This window comes from Ruditapes philippinarum, unplaced genomic scaffold, assembly GCF_026571515.1.
Source record: "Ruditapes philippinarum isolate M1 unplaced genomic scaffold, ASM2657151v2 ctg368_1_1_1_1, whole genome shotgun sequence".
NCBI classification, from domain to species: domain Eukaryota; kingdom Metazoa; phylum Mollusca; class Bivalvia; order Venerida; family Veneridae; genus Ruditapes; species Ruditapes philippinarum.
In genome coordinates, this window is record NW_026856704.1 from 500,912 (window position 1) to 515,865 (window position 14,954).

Genomic DNA, 14,954 nt, shown 5'->3' on the forward strand with positions numbered 1-14,954 from the left:
AGGTCAAATTTTGACTTACCGAGACTCCTGTTTAGTCGAAAAGAAAATTTGGACCCGTCAATTAAAGTCCAACATATTTTCATCTCAATTAGTCGAAGTGTGAAATCAGCCGACTGATCAAAGGTCGGAGACATCAAGGTGAGATGTTGTCACTCGTGATTAACACGTTTCATAGAAATTTTTAATTTACGGTCATCATGTATTATTAACACGTCGTATAAATGGCTTTAATCTGTTTCAGCACTTAATTGGTTTTAACAGTTAGATAACTAAATTAAAATTTGATTACATTTCTTTAAGAAAGTTGACTCGTGCCAGTCTGACGGGTGTTAGTCTAATAACAGCCTAGGTATTGATGTGTGTTATCAACGTAAATGACATTTGTATAATTAATGTTCCGTCATTTTGCATACATTAATTTGTACTTCCGGTTCACGATAGTTGCTACTTTCGTTTTCGTCCGATGATCAATTAAATCAAATATAATTGTGTGTTTATGTTTCACAATTAGTATACATGTTTTAAATTTTGAATGATATATTTTTGTTTATTTATAATTCGTAGTTGTAAGTGATTTACCGTCATTTCAACGGTTAAATATTGCAGCATTGTCGCTAACAACAATAACAAACCTACTTCTTTGCACATTTTATCAGGCACATGTATATACATGTACGAATGTCAGCGTAATGGCGGCAGTTCCACGTTACTCGAATTCCGTTTCTCTCGAAGTAAAATGCCCAGTCCCTTGGATTTCGAGTTACCGAGAGTCAACTGTATATTAGTTTTGAACCTGGCAATATGCATTTGTAGTGATATACCTGCAACACCCATCAAAAGTGGCCAATGTGCTTACATCAGGTCCTGTCAAGTTATACATAAGTCTTCAAACCTGGCATGTGTATAGCCAATGTACAGCATTTCTTTGAAATCTGAAAAATATTTTTAATGACCAAGGTCTACATTATTCATCATCAAATATATTACCAATTAATTATCACTCAAATTCACTGTTTAAAGAAAATACAAACCATTATTAACTTTTAAGGAACACTAATACTCTTGTTCATATGTAAACAATGCTTGTAGATTGACCCCCTTGACACATTATCTGCTGTAAACACCAACAGTTGCATTGAAATAATGAAATTTCATACCTAGACAGGCTGTATACATCCATTCTTCCAAAATATCAGCTTTTCATGGTGTATCAATGAAGACAAAGTACTACAAATGAATTATGACAGTTCCAATTTCCCTCTCTTTAGGTCAGACACTCACATTGATATTTCCATAGACTTACATTATAAGAAATGGTCCCTAATCCTACCTTAAAATTGAGTTTTCATGCTAAAGAGCTAATTTTTCTAGCAGAATGAAATGCCTGACACATGAAAATGTTCTTGTTATATAGGGGTAGCCAACCAAATTTTTTGCAAAATGACTTCAGAGAGGATTACCCCCCATTTCATTGAAATTTTCTGCTGATCACAGGACTGACATACACTTTTTATGAATGCAAATATCCAAGTCAAAATTATCACAGAGACTCATGAAATATTTCATTTTCTTCAGAAAACAGTGTAGTGTTACTTTTTAAATTAGTTATTTTACTTAAAAATACCCCACTTCCATCCAATCACCTCATGTATAAATTGACTCATACGGTTTTCCCTGCACTTTTTTTCAGCCAATCGCTGGCCATGTTACAATGCGATACCCTGACCTAAAGGGAATATTAAATGTTTAGTATTCTAATATCTAATAATAAATGAAGTTGCATATACAATTACCAATTATATGGATGCATTTTCACCACTCTTAAGTCATTTAAAACTTTGAAATTCCCTTTTTTCTGACAAGCGCCGTTATGCCGCAATCCGGATATTCTGAAAATGAATGTTAGCATGTGATTTTCATACATATTTCAATATTCTGAAGCCAATTTTGTAACAACTTCCATAAAATCACTCAGATAGCAACACTACACTGTTCTCATTACAGAAGTGCTTCAAAATACTAATTTTCTAACAAAAGGATGTAGCAGGGAGCAATTTTATCACCCCACCCATAACAAAATAAGTGATTTTTCACCCAAATTTCAACATTTTATTACCAATAGACTTCCTGAATGAAGATTTAGCTTAGCAAACATACTTAATAACTACTGTATAGTGACCTGACTATGGATTACACGTTATTTGTACACACATAGCAACATTTTGGGTGTAACTAGGTATTTTAAAAGTGCCCCTGCTGTATTTTTCTACTCCAAATATTTGCTTATATAGTCTTAAATACAAGCCTAAATGTCAATAAAATGCTAAAATTCTTTATATATATTTTGTCTCTCTCTTACATGGATATAAAAAATGCAATATATGGAAAAACCAAGTTCCTCTGGACTTAACAGCACAGTAATAGCCTAAAATTTGACTTCTACACCCAATTTATTGGCCATTTTTGCATTCATTTGGAGCCAAATATGACAATTGAAACCTTCTTTCAGGTGTTTTACCATGTAAATCACCTCTTCAGACCAAAATGTACTTGGAATGGATAGTATTGTGTATTTTCTTCTCATTTAGGTAGCCAGACACTAGAATTTATGTACTTATCTAAGTTTCTCAATAAATAAAGGGAGGTAATTCACTAAAGTTGTGCATAATCACACCCTTTGTGTACATTTATCTACCAGAATAAGTGCTTTTTCTGTTTATAGACACATCAGAGACACTAAAGCTGTGTTATAATTGTGCCTAATATGATTGTGAAAAAGTAGATCAACTTTTACTTATCAATAAAACTTTTTCTACAAAATAATTCTACCCTTGGCCATTATGATGCTCATTTCAATTATGCATTAAACAGATATAAAGTCTAAAAACTATGGCATTATACATTGTGAGTGTGTAAATATGCATTACCAAATAGAAAACAATAAATTTTTATCACTATTTTGCATCTTAACCACATAATAAGATGCTATTCAGAGGCTACCTAACTGAATTATGCTACATTTTTCAATGGATTTCAATTTCTAAGTATGTGTTGATATTCATGCCCTGAAACCAAGTAAATTTTAAGACAGAAGCCTTAAAATGCTATTTATTTGAAGCTTTTATGCTATCTATGCCTGTAAATGAAACACAAAACATTCTTATATGGGAAACAGACATAGAAGCAATTTATTTGTGACATTCTATGCAAATATTTGAGCAAAATGGAAAAAAATTAGTGCCGAGCGAAGAAATGTCCGCCCCTAAATAAAGTCGAAAGTTAACCGAAACAGCACCCTAGACTATTTCTAGTATTAATACAGTTGACTCTCAATAAGTCAAACTCGCTTTACTCAAAATTCCGCGTTAGTCGAAGAATTTCTAAAAGTCCCGTCAAATTTCCTTCTTTATCTTTGTACTTTAACTCCGCTTAGGTCAAATTTTGACTTACCGAGACTCCTGTTTAGTCGAAAAGAAAATTTGGACCCGTCAATTAAAGTCCAACATATTTTCATCTCAATTAGTCGAAGTGTGAAATCAGCCGACTGATCAAAGGTCGGAGACATCAAGGTGAGATGTTGTCACTCGTGATTAACACGTTTCATAGAAATTTTTAATTTACGGTCATCATGTATTATTAACACGTCGTATAAATGGCTTTAATCTGTTTCAGCACTTAATTGGTTTTAACAGTTAGATAACTAAATTAAAATTTGATTACATTTCTTTAAGAAAGTTGACTCGTGCCAGTCTGACGGGTGTTAGTCTAATAACAGCCTAGGTATTGATGTGTGTTATCAACGTAAATGACATTTGTATAATTAATGTTCCGTCATTTTGCATACATTAATTTGTACTTCCGGTTCACGATAGTTGCTACTTTCGTTTTCGTCCGATGATCAATTAAATCAAATATAATTGTGTGTTTATGTTTCACAATTAGTATACATGTTTTAAATTTTGAATGATATATTTTTGTTTATTTATAATTCGTAGTTGTAAGTGATTTACCGTCATTTCAACGGTTTAATATTGCAGCATTGTCGCTAACAAACAATAACAAACCTACTTCTTTGCACATTTTATCAGGCACATGTATATACATGTACGAATGTCAGCGTAATGGCGGCAGTTCCACGTTACTCGAATTCCGTTTCTCTCGAAGTAAAATGCCCAGTCCCTTGGATTTCGAGTTACCGAGAGTCAACTGTATATTAGTTTTGAACCTGGCAATATGCATTTGTAGTGATATACTGCAACACCCATCAAAAGTGGCCAATGTGCTTACATCAGGTCCTGTCAAGTTATACATAAGTCTTCAAACCTGGCATGTGTATAGCCAATGTACAGCATTTCTTTGAAATCTGAAAAATATTTTTAATGACCAAGGTCTACATTATTCATCATCAATATATTACCAATTAATTATCACTCAAATTCACTGTTTAAAGAAAATACAAACCATTATTAACTTTTAAGGAACACTAATACTCTTGTTCATATGTAAACAATGCTTGTAGATTGACCCCCTTGACACATTATCTGCTGTAAACACCAACAGTTGCATTGAAATAATGAAATTTCATACCTAGACAGGCTGTATACATCCATTCTTCCAAAATATCAGCTTTTCATGGTGTATCAATGAAGACAAAGTACTACAAATGAATTATGACAGTTCCAATTTCCCTCTCTTTAGGTCAGACACTCACATTGATATTTCCATAGACTTACATTATAAGAAATGGTCCCTAATCCTACCTTAAAATTGAGTTTTCATGCTAAAGAGCTAATTTTTAGAGGTCAGAGAAACACTCGCACTACATGGACCTATTCACATATGGCAAATGTAACACATGTTCAATTGTATAGGTGATAGGTGAGTAGCCAACAACAATTTTTTGTGCAGAATAAATGAGAACTTAGCAAGTAGAGGATAACCACGCAAATTGTACATATGAAATTTTCAGACACTTGATCAACAGGTAACTGACAGATACAACCTTCTCTCTTGAATGCAAAGATATCCAAGTCAACACAAACACTCTATCACATATCGATCCACCAGATCACTTTCATTTTCTTCAGAAAAACCTATGTGTATGTGTTTACTGTTTAAATAGGATAGTTCCATGGTTACTTTATAAAATACGCTCGCGACTTCCATCCGAATCAAACAATCCGCAATAGCTAGTAATATCGCCTCATACGGTTTTCCCTGCACTTTTTTTCAGCCAATCGCCTGGCCATGTTACAACAGCTCAGACATACCCTGACCTAAAGGGAATATTCAAATGTTTAGTATTCTAATATCTAATAATAAATGAAGTTGCAATATATACAATTACCAATTATATATGGATGCATTTTCACCACTCTTAAGTCATTTAAAACTTTGAAAATTCCTTTTTTCTGACAAGCGCCGTTATGCCGCAATCCGGATATATTCTGAAAATGAATGTTAGCATTGTGATTTTCATACATATTTCAATATTTTCTGAAGCCAATTTTGTAACAACTTTCCATAAATCACTCAGATAGCAACACTACCACTGTTCTCATTACAGAAAGTGCTTCAAAAATACTAATTTTCTAACAAAAGGATGTAGCAGGGAGCAATTTTTATCACCCCACCCATAACAAAATAAGTGATTTTTTCACCCAAATTTCAAACATTTTATTACCAATAGACTTCCTGAATGAAGATTTAGCTTAGCAAACATACTTAATAACTACTGTATTAGTGACCTGACTATGGATTACACGTTATTTGTACACACATAGCAACATTTTGGGTGTAACTAGGTATTTTAAAAAGTGCCCCTGCTGTATTTTTTCTACTCCAAATATTTGCTTATATAGTCTTAAATACAAGCCTAAATGTCAATAAAATGCTAAAATTCTTTATATATATTTTGTCTCTCTCTTACATGGATATAAAAAATGCAATATATGGAAAAACCAAGTTCCTCTGGACTTAACAGCACAGTAATAGCCTAAAATTTGGACTTCTTACACCCAATTTATTGGCCATTTTTGCATTCATTTGGAGCCAAATATGACAATTGAAACCTTCTTTCAGGTGTTTTACCATGTAAATCACCTCTTCAGACCAAAATGTACTTGGAATGGATAGTATTGTGTATTTTTCTTCTCATTTTAGGTAGCCCAGACACTAGAATTTATGTACTTATCTAAGTTTCTCAATAAATAAAGGGAGGTAATTCACTAAAAGTTGTGCATAATCACACCCTTTGTGCACATTTATCTACCAGAATAAGTGCTTTTTCTGTTTATAGACACATCAGAGAAACTAAAGCTGTGTTATAATTGTTCCTAATATGATTGTCAAAAAGTAGATCAACTTTTACTTATCAATAAAACTTTTTCTACAAAATAATTCTATACCCTTGGCCATTATGATGCTCATTTCAATTATGCATTAAACAGATATAAAGTCTAAAAAAACTATGGCATTATACATTGTGAGTGTGTAAATATGCATTACCAAATAGAAAACAATAAATTTTTATCACTATTTTGCATCTTAACACACATAATAAGATGCTATTCAGAGGCTACCTAACTGAATTATGCTACATTTTTCAATGGATTTCAATTTCTAAGTATGTGTTGATATTCATGCCCTGAAACCAAGTAAATTTTTAAGACAGAAGCCTTAAAATGCTATTTATTTGAAGCTTTTATGCTATCTATGCCTGTAAATGAAACACAAAACATTCTTATATGGGAACAGACATAGAAGCAATTTATTTGTGACATTCTATGCAAATATTTGAGCAAAATGGAAAAAAAATTAGTGCCGAGCGAAGAAATGTCCGCCCCTAAATAAAGTCGAAAGTTAACCGAAAAACAGCACCCCTAGACTATTTCTAGTATTAATAACAGTTGACTCTCAATAAGTCAAACTCGCTTTACTCAAAATTTCCGCGTTAGTCGAAGAATTCTAAAGTCCCGTCAAGAAAATTTCCTTCTTTATCTTTGTACTTTAACTCCGCTTAGGTCAAATTTTGACCTTACGAGACTCCTGTTTAGTCGAAAAGAAAATTTGGACCCGTCAATTAAAGTCCAAACATATTTTCATCTCAATTAGTCGAAGTGTGAAATCAGCGACTGATCAAAGGTCGGAGACATCAAGGTGAGATGTTGTCACTCGTTGATTAACACGTTTCATAGAAATTTTTAATTTACGGTCATCATGTATTATTAACACGTCGTATAAATGGCTTTAATCTGTTTCAGCACTTAATTGGTTTTTTAACAGTTAGATAACTAAATTAAAATTTGATTACATTTCTTTAAGAAAGTTGACTCGTGCCAGTCTGACGGGTGTTAGTCTAATAACAGCTAGGTATTTGATGTGTGTTATCAACGTAAATGACATTTGTATAATTAATGTTCCGTCATTTTGCATACATTAATTTGTACTTCCGGTTCACGATAGTTGCTACTTTCGTTTTCGTCCGATGATCAATTAAATCAAATATAATTGTGTGTTTATGTTTCACAATTAGTATACATGTTTTAAATTTTGAATGATATAATTTTTGTTTATTTATAATTCGTAGTTGTAAGTGATTTACCGTCATTTCAACGGTTAAATATTGCAGGCATTGTCGCTAACAAAATAACAAACCTACTTCTTGTGCACATTTTTATCAGGCACATGTATATACATGTACGAATGTCAGCGTAATGGCGGCAGTTCCACGTTACTCGAATTCCGTTTCTCTCGAAGTAAATGCCCAGTCCCTTGGATTTCGAGTTACCGAGAGTCAACTGCTATATTCAGTTTTTGAACCTGGCAATATGCATTTGTTCTAGTGATATACCTGCAACACCCATCAAAAGTGGCCAAGTGCTTACAATCAGGTCCTGTCAAGTTATACATAAGTCTTCAAACCTGCACTGTGTATAGCCAATTGTACAGCATTTCTATTGAAATCTGAAAAAATATTTTAATTGACCAAGGTCTACATATTCATCATCAAATAATATTACAATTAATTATCACTCAAATTTCCACTGTTTAAAGAAAATACAAACCATTATTACTTTTACAGAACACTAATACTCTTGCTTTCATTATGCTAAACAATGCTGTAGAATTGACCCCCCTTGACACATTATCTGCTGTAACACCAACAGTTGCATTGAAATAATGAAATTTCATAACCTAGACAGGTGTATACTCTCCATTCTTCCAAAATATCAGCTTTTCATGGTGTATCAATGAAGACAAATTCTACAAATTGAATTATGACAGTTCCAATTTCCCTCTCTTTAGGTCAGACACTCACATTTTGATATTTCCACGTAGACTTACATTAGTAAGAAATTGGTCCCTATAATCCTACCTTAAAAATTGAGTTTTCATGCTAAAGAGCTAGATTTTCTAGCAGAATGAAATGCTGACACATGAAAATGTTCTTGTTATATAGGGGTAGCCCAACCAAATTTTTTGCAAAATGACTTCAGAGAGGATTTACCCCCCATTTCATGAAATTTTCTTGCTGATCACAGGACTGACATACACTTTTTATGAATGCAAATATCCAAGTCAAAATTACACAGAGACTCATGAAATATTTCATTTTCTTCAGGAAAACAGTGTAGTGTTACTTTTTAAATTAGTTATTTTACTTAAAAATACCCCACTTCCATCCAATCACCTCATGTATAAATTGACTTCATACGGTTTTCCTCTGCACTTTTTTTCAGCAATCGCTGGCCATGTTTACAATGCGATACCCTGACCTAAAAGGGAATATTTAAATGTTTAGTATTCTAATATCTAATAATAAATGAAGTTGCATATACACAAATTTACCAAATCTACACTAATGTGATGCAATTTCAACACCTAGCATATAAGTTCATTTAACAATAACTTTGACAATTCCCCTTTTCTGACAAGCGCCGTTATGCCGCAATCTCGGATTATTCTGAAAATGAAATTTACGGTCATGTGATTTTCCTCACATATTTCCCAATATTCTTGAAGCCAATTTTTCTGTAACAACTCCCATAAATCACTCAGATAGCAACACTACACTGTTCTTCATTACAGAAGTGCTTCCAAAATACTAATTTTCTACAAAAGGATGGTAGCAGGGAGCAATTTATCACCCCACCCATAACAAATAAGCTGATTTTCACCCAAATTTCAACATTATTACAATAGACTTCCTGAATGAATATTTAGCCTTAGCAAACATACTTAATAACTACTGATAGTGAAACCTGGCTATGGATTTTAACGTTATTTGTACCACACTAGCAATACATTTGGGTTGTAACTAGGTATTTTAAAAGTGCCCCGTGCTGTATTTTTCTACTCCAAATTTTGCTTATATAGGTCTTAAATACAAGCCTAAATGTCAATAAAATGCTAAAATTCTTTATAATATATTTTGTCTCTCTCTTACAGGAATAAAAAATGGCAACTATATGGAAAAAACCAATTCCTCTGGACTTAACAGCACAGTAATAGCCTAAAATTTGACTTTCCTACACCCAATTTTTGGCCATTTTGCATTCATTTGGAGCCAAATAGACAATTGAAACCTTCTTTCAGGTGTTTTACCATGTAAATCACCTCTTCAGACCAAAATGTTACTTGTGAATGGATAGTATTGGTTATTTTCTTTTCTCATTTAGCGTAGCCAGACACTAGAATTTATGACTTAATTTTAAAATTTTTAATAATAAAAAAATTTCCTAATTGCAAAATAAAACCTTTGGTCATTTTATCTACCCAAAAAGTTTTACTGATAGAACAAAAGGCACTAAAGTGAGTTAAAGAACCTAAAATTTAAAATAATCCATTTTTACTTACAATAAAACTTTTTAAAAAAACTAAATTGGGCCCTTTGTGCTTTCAATTAGTCTTAAAATTATAAAGTCTTAAAAAATGCAATTTAACATGTAAGCTTTTAAATATGTTTTAATAAAAACAATATTCTAATCATAATCGCACCTTAACCCCTAATAAACTTTCAAGAGGCACCTAACTTAAATTATGCAAATTTTTCAATGGATTTAATTTCTAGGAATGATTCAGCCCTAAACCAAGTAAATTTAACACCAAATTCTTAAAATTAAAATTTATTTGAAATTTTATCACATTGCTTAATAAACCAAACATTCTAATTGGGAAAGGACAATAGAAGCAATTTATTTGAATTCATTTTTTTAGGCAAATGAAAAATATTTGGGGAAAGAAATCGCCCTAAATTTAATAAAAGTTAAAAACACTAGAATATTTTTTAAATTATTAGTTTGGGAAAATAAATATCCATTTTATTATTAAACCCGAAACCTTTAAAAGTGCCAAGTGCTTAATAGGTCCTGCAAGTTATCATAAGTTTAAAACTGCATTGATATCCAATGAAAATTTTAAATCTGAAAATTTTTTTAAACAATAAATTTTCATTAAATACACAATTAATTCACAATTCCACCTTTTTAGAAAACACAAAAATTTACTTTTAATACCAATAACCCCCTTTAAAAATGCTGTTAGATTACCCTTTAAAATTTTTCTTGTAAAAAATTGCATGAAAAATGAAATACCTAAAGAGGCTTTAATCCATTCTCAAAAAATAATTTTTGTGGGTTCAAGAAGACAAAGTACAACCCAATTTTAAATGAAGTTCCATTCCCTCTCTAATTTTTTACTACAATTGATATCTTTCCCTAAATTACATAATAGAAATTCCTTCTCCTAAAATGTTTTCTCTAAAAGTAATTTTCTACGAAGGGAAAATTTCCAAAATAAAAATGTATATAGGGACCAAATTTTTTCAATGACTCAAGAGGATTCCCCAATTTCTTGAAATTTTGACTGACACGGGTTACCAACTTTTTTAAATTGCAAATTTTTAAAGGAATAAAATTTAAAGGAATTTTTTAAATATTTCATTTCTTAGAAAACAATTTTTTACTTATTATTTTTCTTTACAAAAAAAGCAAATTTTAAACATGTTAAAGGATCAAGTTTCCTAAATTTTTTACTTTAACCATCCTTTTTCAACTTAACCAATTTTCACCTTAAGGGATAATTAATTTTTCAAACTAAATAATAATGAATTGCAATAATTCATTAATTCAAAGCATTTGTCCCCCCTTAATATTTAAATTTAAGCCTTTTTCTAACAATAATTTCATCCGATATTTAAATTTGTGTATTTTTAATAAAATTTTTTCTGAGTCTTTTAACCAACTTCTAAAACATCCGATAGCAACTAATGTTTATACAAAGTCTTTCAAAAATTTTTACATTTTCTAACAAAATGTAGAGGACAATTTATCCCACATAACAAAAAATGTTTTTTAAATTCAACATTTTTTACCCAAAAGATTCCTAATGAATTTAACTTAGCAACATACTTAAACTATGTTTTTTATATATCGGTAAGATTAAATTTAAGTAAATTGAATTTCTTGGTGTAACCAGGGATTTAAACTCCCTTGTATTTTTTACCAAAATTTGCTTATTCTTAAATACAACCAAAATGTCATTAAATGCAAATTTTTAAATTTTGGCCTCTCTCCCATGGAATTAAAATGCAATATAGGGAAAACCCCCTCCACTGCACTTAACGACAGAATACCTAAAATTGCTTTAATCCTTTTTTGGCATGCATTCATTGAGAAATATAAATTTAAACCTTCTAGGGGTTTACCTTAAATCATTTTTCAACAAAATTCTTGAATGGATGTTTTTAAATTCTTCCAATTTGGACCAAAACTAAATTTAAAGCACTTTTTAATTTTCAATAAAAAGGGGTAATTCACTAAATTTTATAAACCTTTAAAAAATTTCTACAGAAATTCTTTTCTTTTATCCAATCAAACCCAAGTTGTTTTTGCCTTATATGTGTGAAAAAAATAACTTTATAAAATAAAAATTTTTAAAAATAATTCTACCTTGCCATTATTTTTATGCTCATTCAATTAGAAAATACAAAATTTAAAACTATGCATTATTTGTAGTGGAAATTGTATTCCCATAGAAAACATAATTCTAACAAATTTATCAAACCCCATAATAATCTTTCAGAGGTCTAAACTTTAAATGCTACATTAATGATTTCTTTTATAGTGCAATTTCAAATGGCCTAAAAGGTTAAATTTTAAGAAGAATCTTAAATGATTTATTTTTAATTATGCTATCTTATGAAATAAACAACAAATTTTAATGGAAAACATAAATCAATTATTTTGTATTTATGTTTATTATATAAAATAAAATATTAGTCCGAAGGAAAATTCCCCCTTTAAAATAACCCAACGCCCATTATTAATATTAATTTAGTTTTAACCTAAATATTTCAAATTTTATTATAAAAACCCATTCAAATGGAATTTCCTTTCATTCAGTCCCGTTAATTAATAAGTCTTCAACGGCATTATATTCCCAAAACCGATTTTTAAATCGAAACATTATTTTAAAGTCAATTTAATCATCCAAACTTCAAAAATTTAAATTATCAATAAATTCACTTTTAAAAAAAACCCAAAACCCTATAATTTAGTAACATAATACTTCCCAAATTAAACAATGCTAAAATTGACCTTCACATTATCTGCTAAACCCCTTGCTTAAAAAAGAATTATACCAAAAGGGGAAATCCACTTCCAAATATCTTTGGCTTCAATGAACCAAAACCAAAATGACTTTTGCCTTCCAAATTTTCCCCTTTTCTTTAGTCACACTTCACTGATATTATAACTTACATTAAGTGGTCCCTTTTCTTTCCAAAGAGTTTCCTAAAGATAACTTCTAAGCAAAAAAATGCCTTTTCACATAAAAATTTCTGTTAATATAGGGCACCAATTTTTTAAAAATTCAAAAATTAACCCCATTTCATGAAATTTTCCGAATCCCAATTTACTCACCCCTTTTTTGCATTCCAACAAATTATCAACATGGATCATGAAATATTTTTATTTTTCAGAAAAAAATTTTGTATTTTAAATTAGTATACTTAAAATCCCCTTTAATCCCAAACCCAATAAAATTGACCATTAGGTTTTCCCCATTTTTCAGCCAATCCTAGCCTTACAATCTTTCCCAATAAAAATTTTAAAGTTTAGATTTAATTCTTAAAAAAAATGAATTATGTACAATACCAAATTTATGGATTGCATTTTAATTTGATCAATAAACTTTAATTCCTTTTTTAAAACTGCCCTATGTCCATTCCGATTTCTAAAAAATTAGCAGTATTTTATAATAATTCATTTCTTAATAATTGTAAACTTCATAAAAACCCAATAGAAAACAACTTTTTAAAACAAAGTTGCTTCAAAATAAATTTCAAAAAATTTCAAGCAATTTTTCCCCCTACAAATTTTTTGATTTTTTTCCCAATTCAAAATTTTAATCTAATCTAATGAAATTTTCTTTAAACTTAATAATACTGTATATGACCAATTTTGATTAACAAAAATTATTTGTTCAACATAGTTAAATTTTGGGTAAAGGATTTTAAACTGCTGTGAAATTACCCAATATTTGCTTATAGTCTTAAATAAGCCAAAATGTAAAAAAATCCAAAAAACTATATAAATTTTTCTCTTAACATGGATTAAAAATGCATATATGAAAAACCCAAATTCCACGACATTTAAAACCCGTAAAAAGCCTTAAAACTACCTAACCATTTTTTCCATTTTGCATTTCATGGAGGAAAATATGAATTAAATCCATTTTTACAAAAATCACCTTTCAGACAAAATTACTTTTAAGGAAATTTATTTTTCCCTTTAAGCCAAAACTTTTATTGATTATTAGTTCCCCTAAATAAAAAAATCCTGAATTGAAATCAACCTTGGTTAATCTCCAAAATAAAAGCTTTTTCTGTATAAGACAATCAGAACCAAAAAGCTTGTATATTGTCCTAATTATTGTAAATAAGAATCAACATTATTATAAAACTTTCTACAAAATAATTACCGTTCCTTAATTCATCAATTTAAAATTAAAGTATAAATCTAAAAATATCTTATAATATGCTGGGTGTAAAATTTTTCCCAAATAGAAAAATAATTCTTACCATTTCATTAAACCCTAATAAGGCTATCAAGCTACTACTTTTAATATTACATTTTTCAAAGGATCAATTTCTAATATGATTATTTAGCTGAAAACCAAGTTAATTTAAACAATTTTAAAAACTATATTTAACCCTTTTAAACTACTTGCAGTAAAATAAACACATAATTTTTTATATCAGATAAGCATTATTTACTTCTTTTATAAATGGCAAAATAAAATTTAGTCAGCGAAAAATGCGCAAAATAACAAATAAGAACAAACATAGACATTTTAGATTAATTATAGTTTAAATCCAATTCTTTGTATAAAATTCAACCCCATCAAAATGCCAAGTCTTAATTCGTGTAAGTTATAATAATCTTCAATGGATTTTAATAATGAACAGCATTTCTTAAAACTGAAAATATTTATACAAAACTTATTTAAATCAACAAAAAATTAATTTCACTAAATTATTTTAAAAAAAAACCCTTTTTAAATTTTTAACAAATAATACTTTCCCAAATTAAAAAAGCTTTGAATTACCCTCAAATTTCCTGTAAACACAGTTGCATTGAAATAATAAATTTTTTATAACCAAAACCGGCTTAAAACACCCTTTTCCAAAAAATCACTTTTTGTGTAACAATGAGACATAAACAAAATGAATTTCCGTTCAATTTCCCTTTTAAAAACACTATTAATTCCATAATTAATTATAGAAAATTCCTTCCTTTTAAATTGATTTCATCTAAATAATTTTTCTAGATAAATGCTTAACTAAAATGTTCCCTTTTGGGTACAATTTTTTCAAAATGAATTCAAAAATTACCCCCCCTTTCATGAAATTCTCCTTCAAAAAATGACTAATTTTATAAATAAATTCAATT

The 14,954-nt window shown here is 29.8% G+C and overlaps 1 long non-coding RNA gene across 3 annotated transcripts in view; it reads right to left on the reverse strand.

Annotated features, from left to right (window-relative positions):
- Positions 1–14,954, reverse strand: part of LOC132747447 (uncharacterized) — a 32,889-nt gene that overhangs the window by 5,085 nt on the left and 12,850 nt on the right. For 2 of the 3 annotated variants that reach the window (XR_009628132.1, XR_009628131.1), the window contains 3 exons: positions 4,288–4,363; positions 1,794–1,889; positions 822–932 (listed from right to left, as the gene is read on the reverse strand). This is a non-coding gene — a long non-coding RNA (uncharacterized LOC132747447). The remainder of the gene's footprint in view (positions 1–821; positions 933–1,793; positions 1,890–4,287; positions 4,364–14,954) is intronic. The other variant, XR_009628130.1, reaches the window with a different exon arrangement.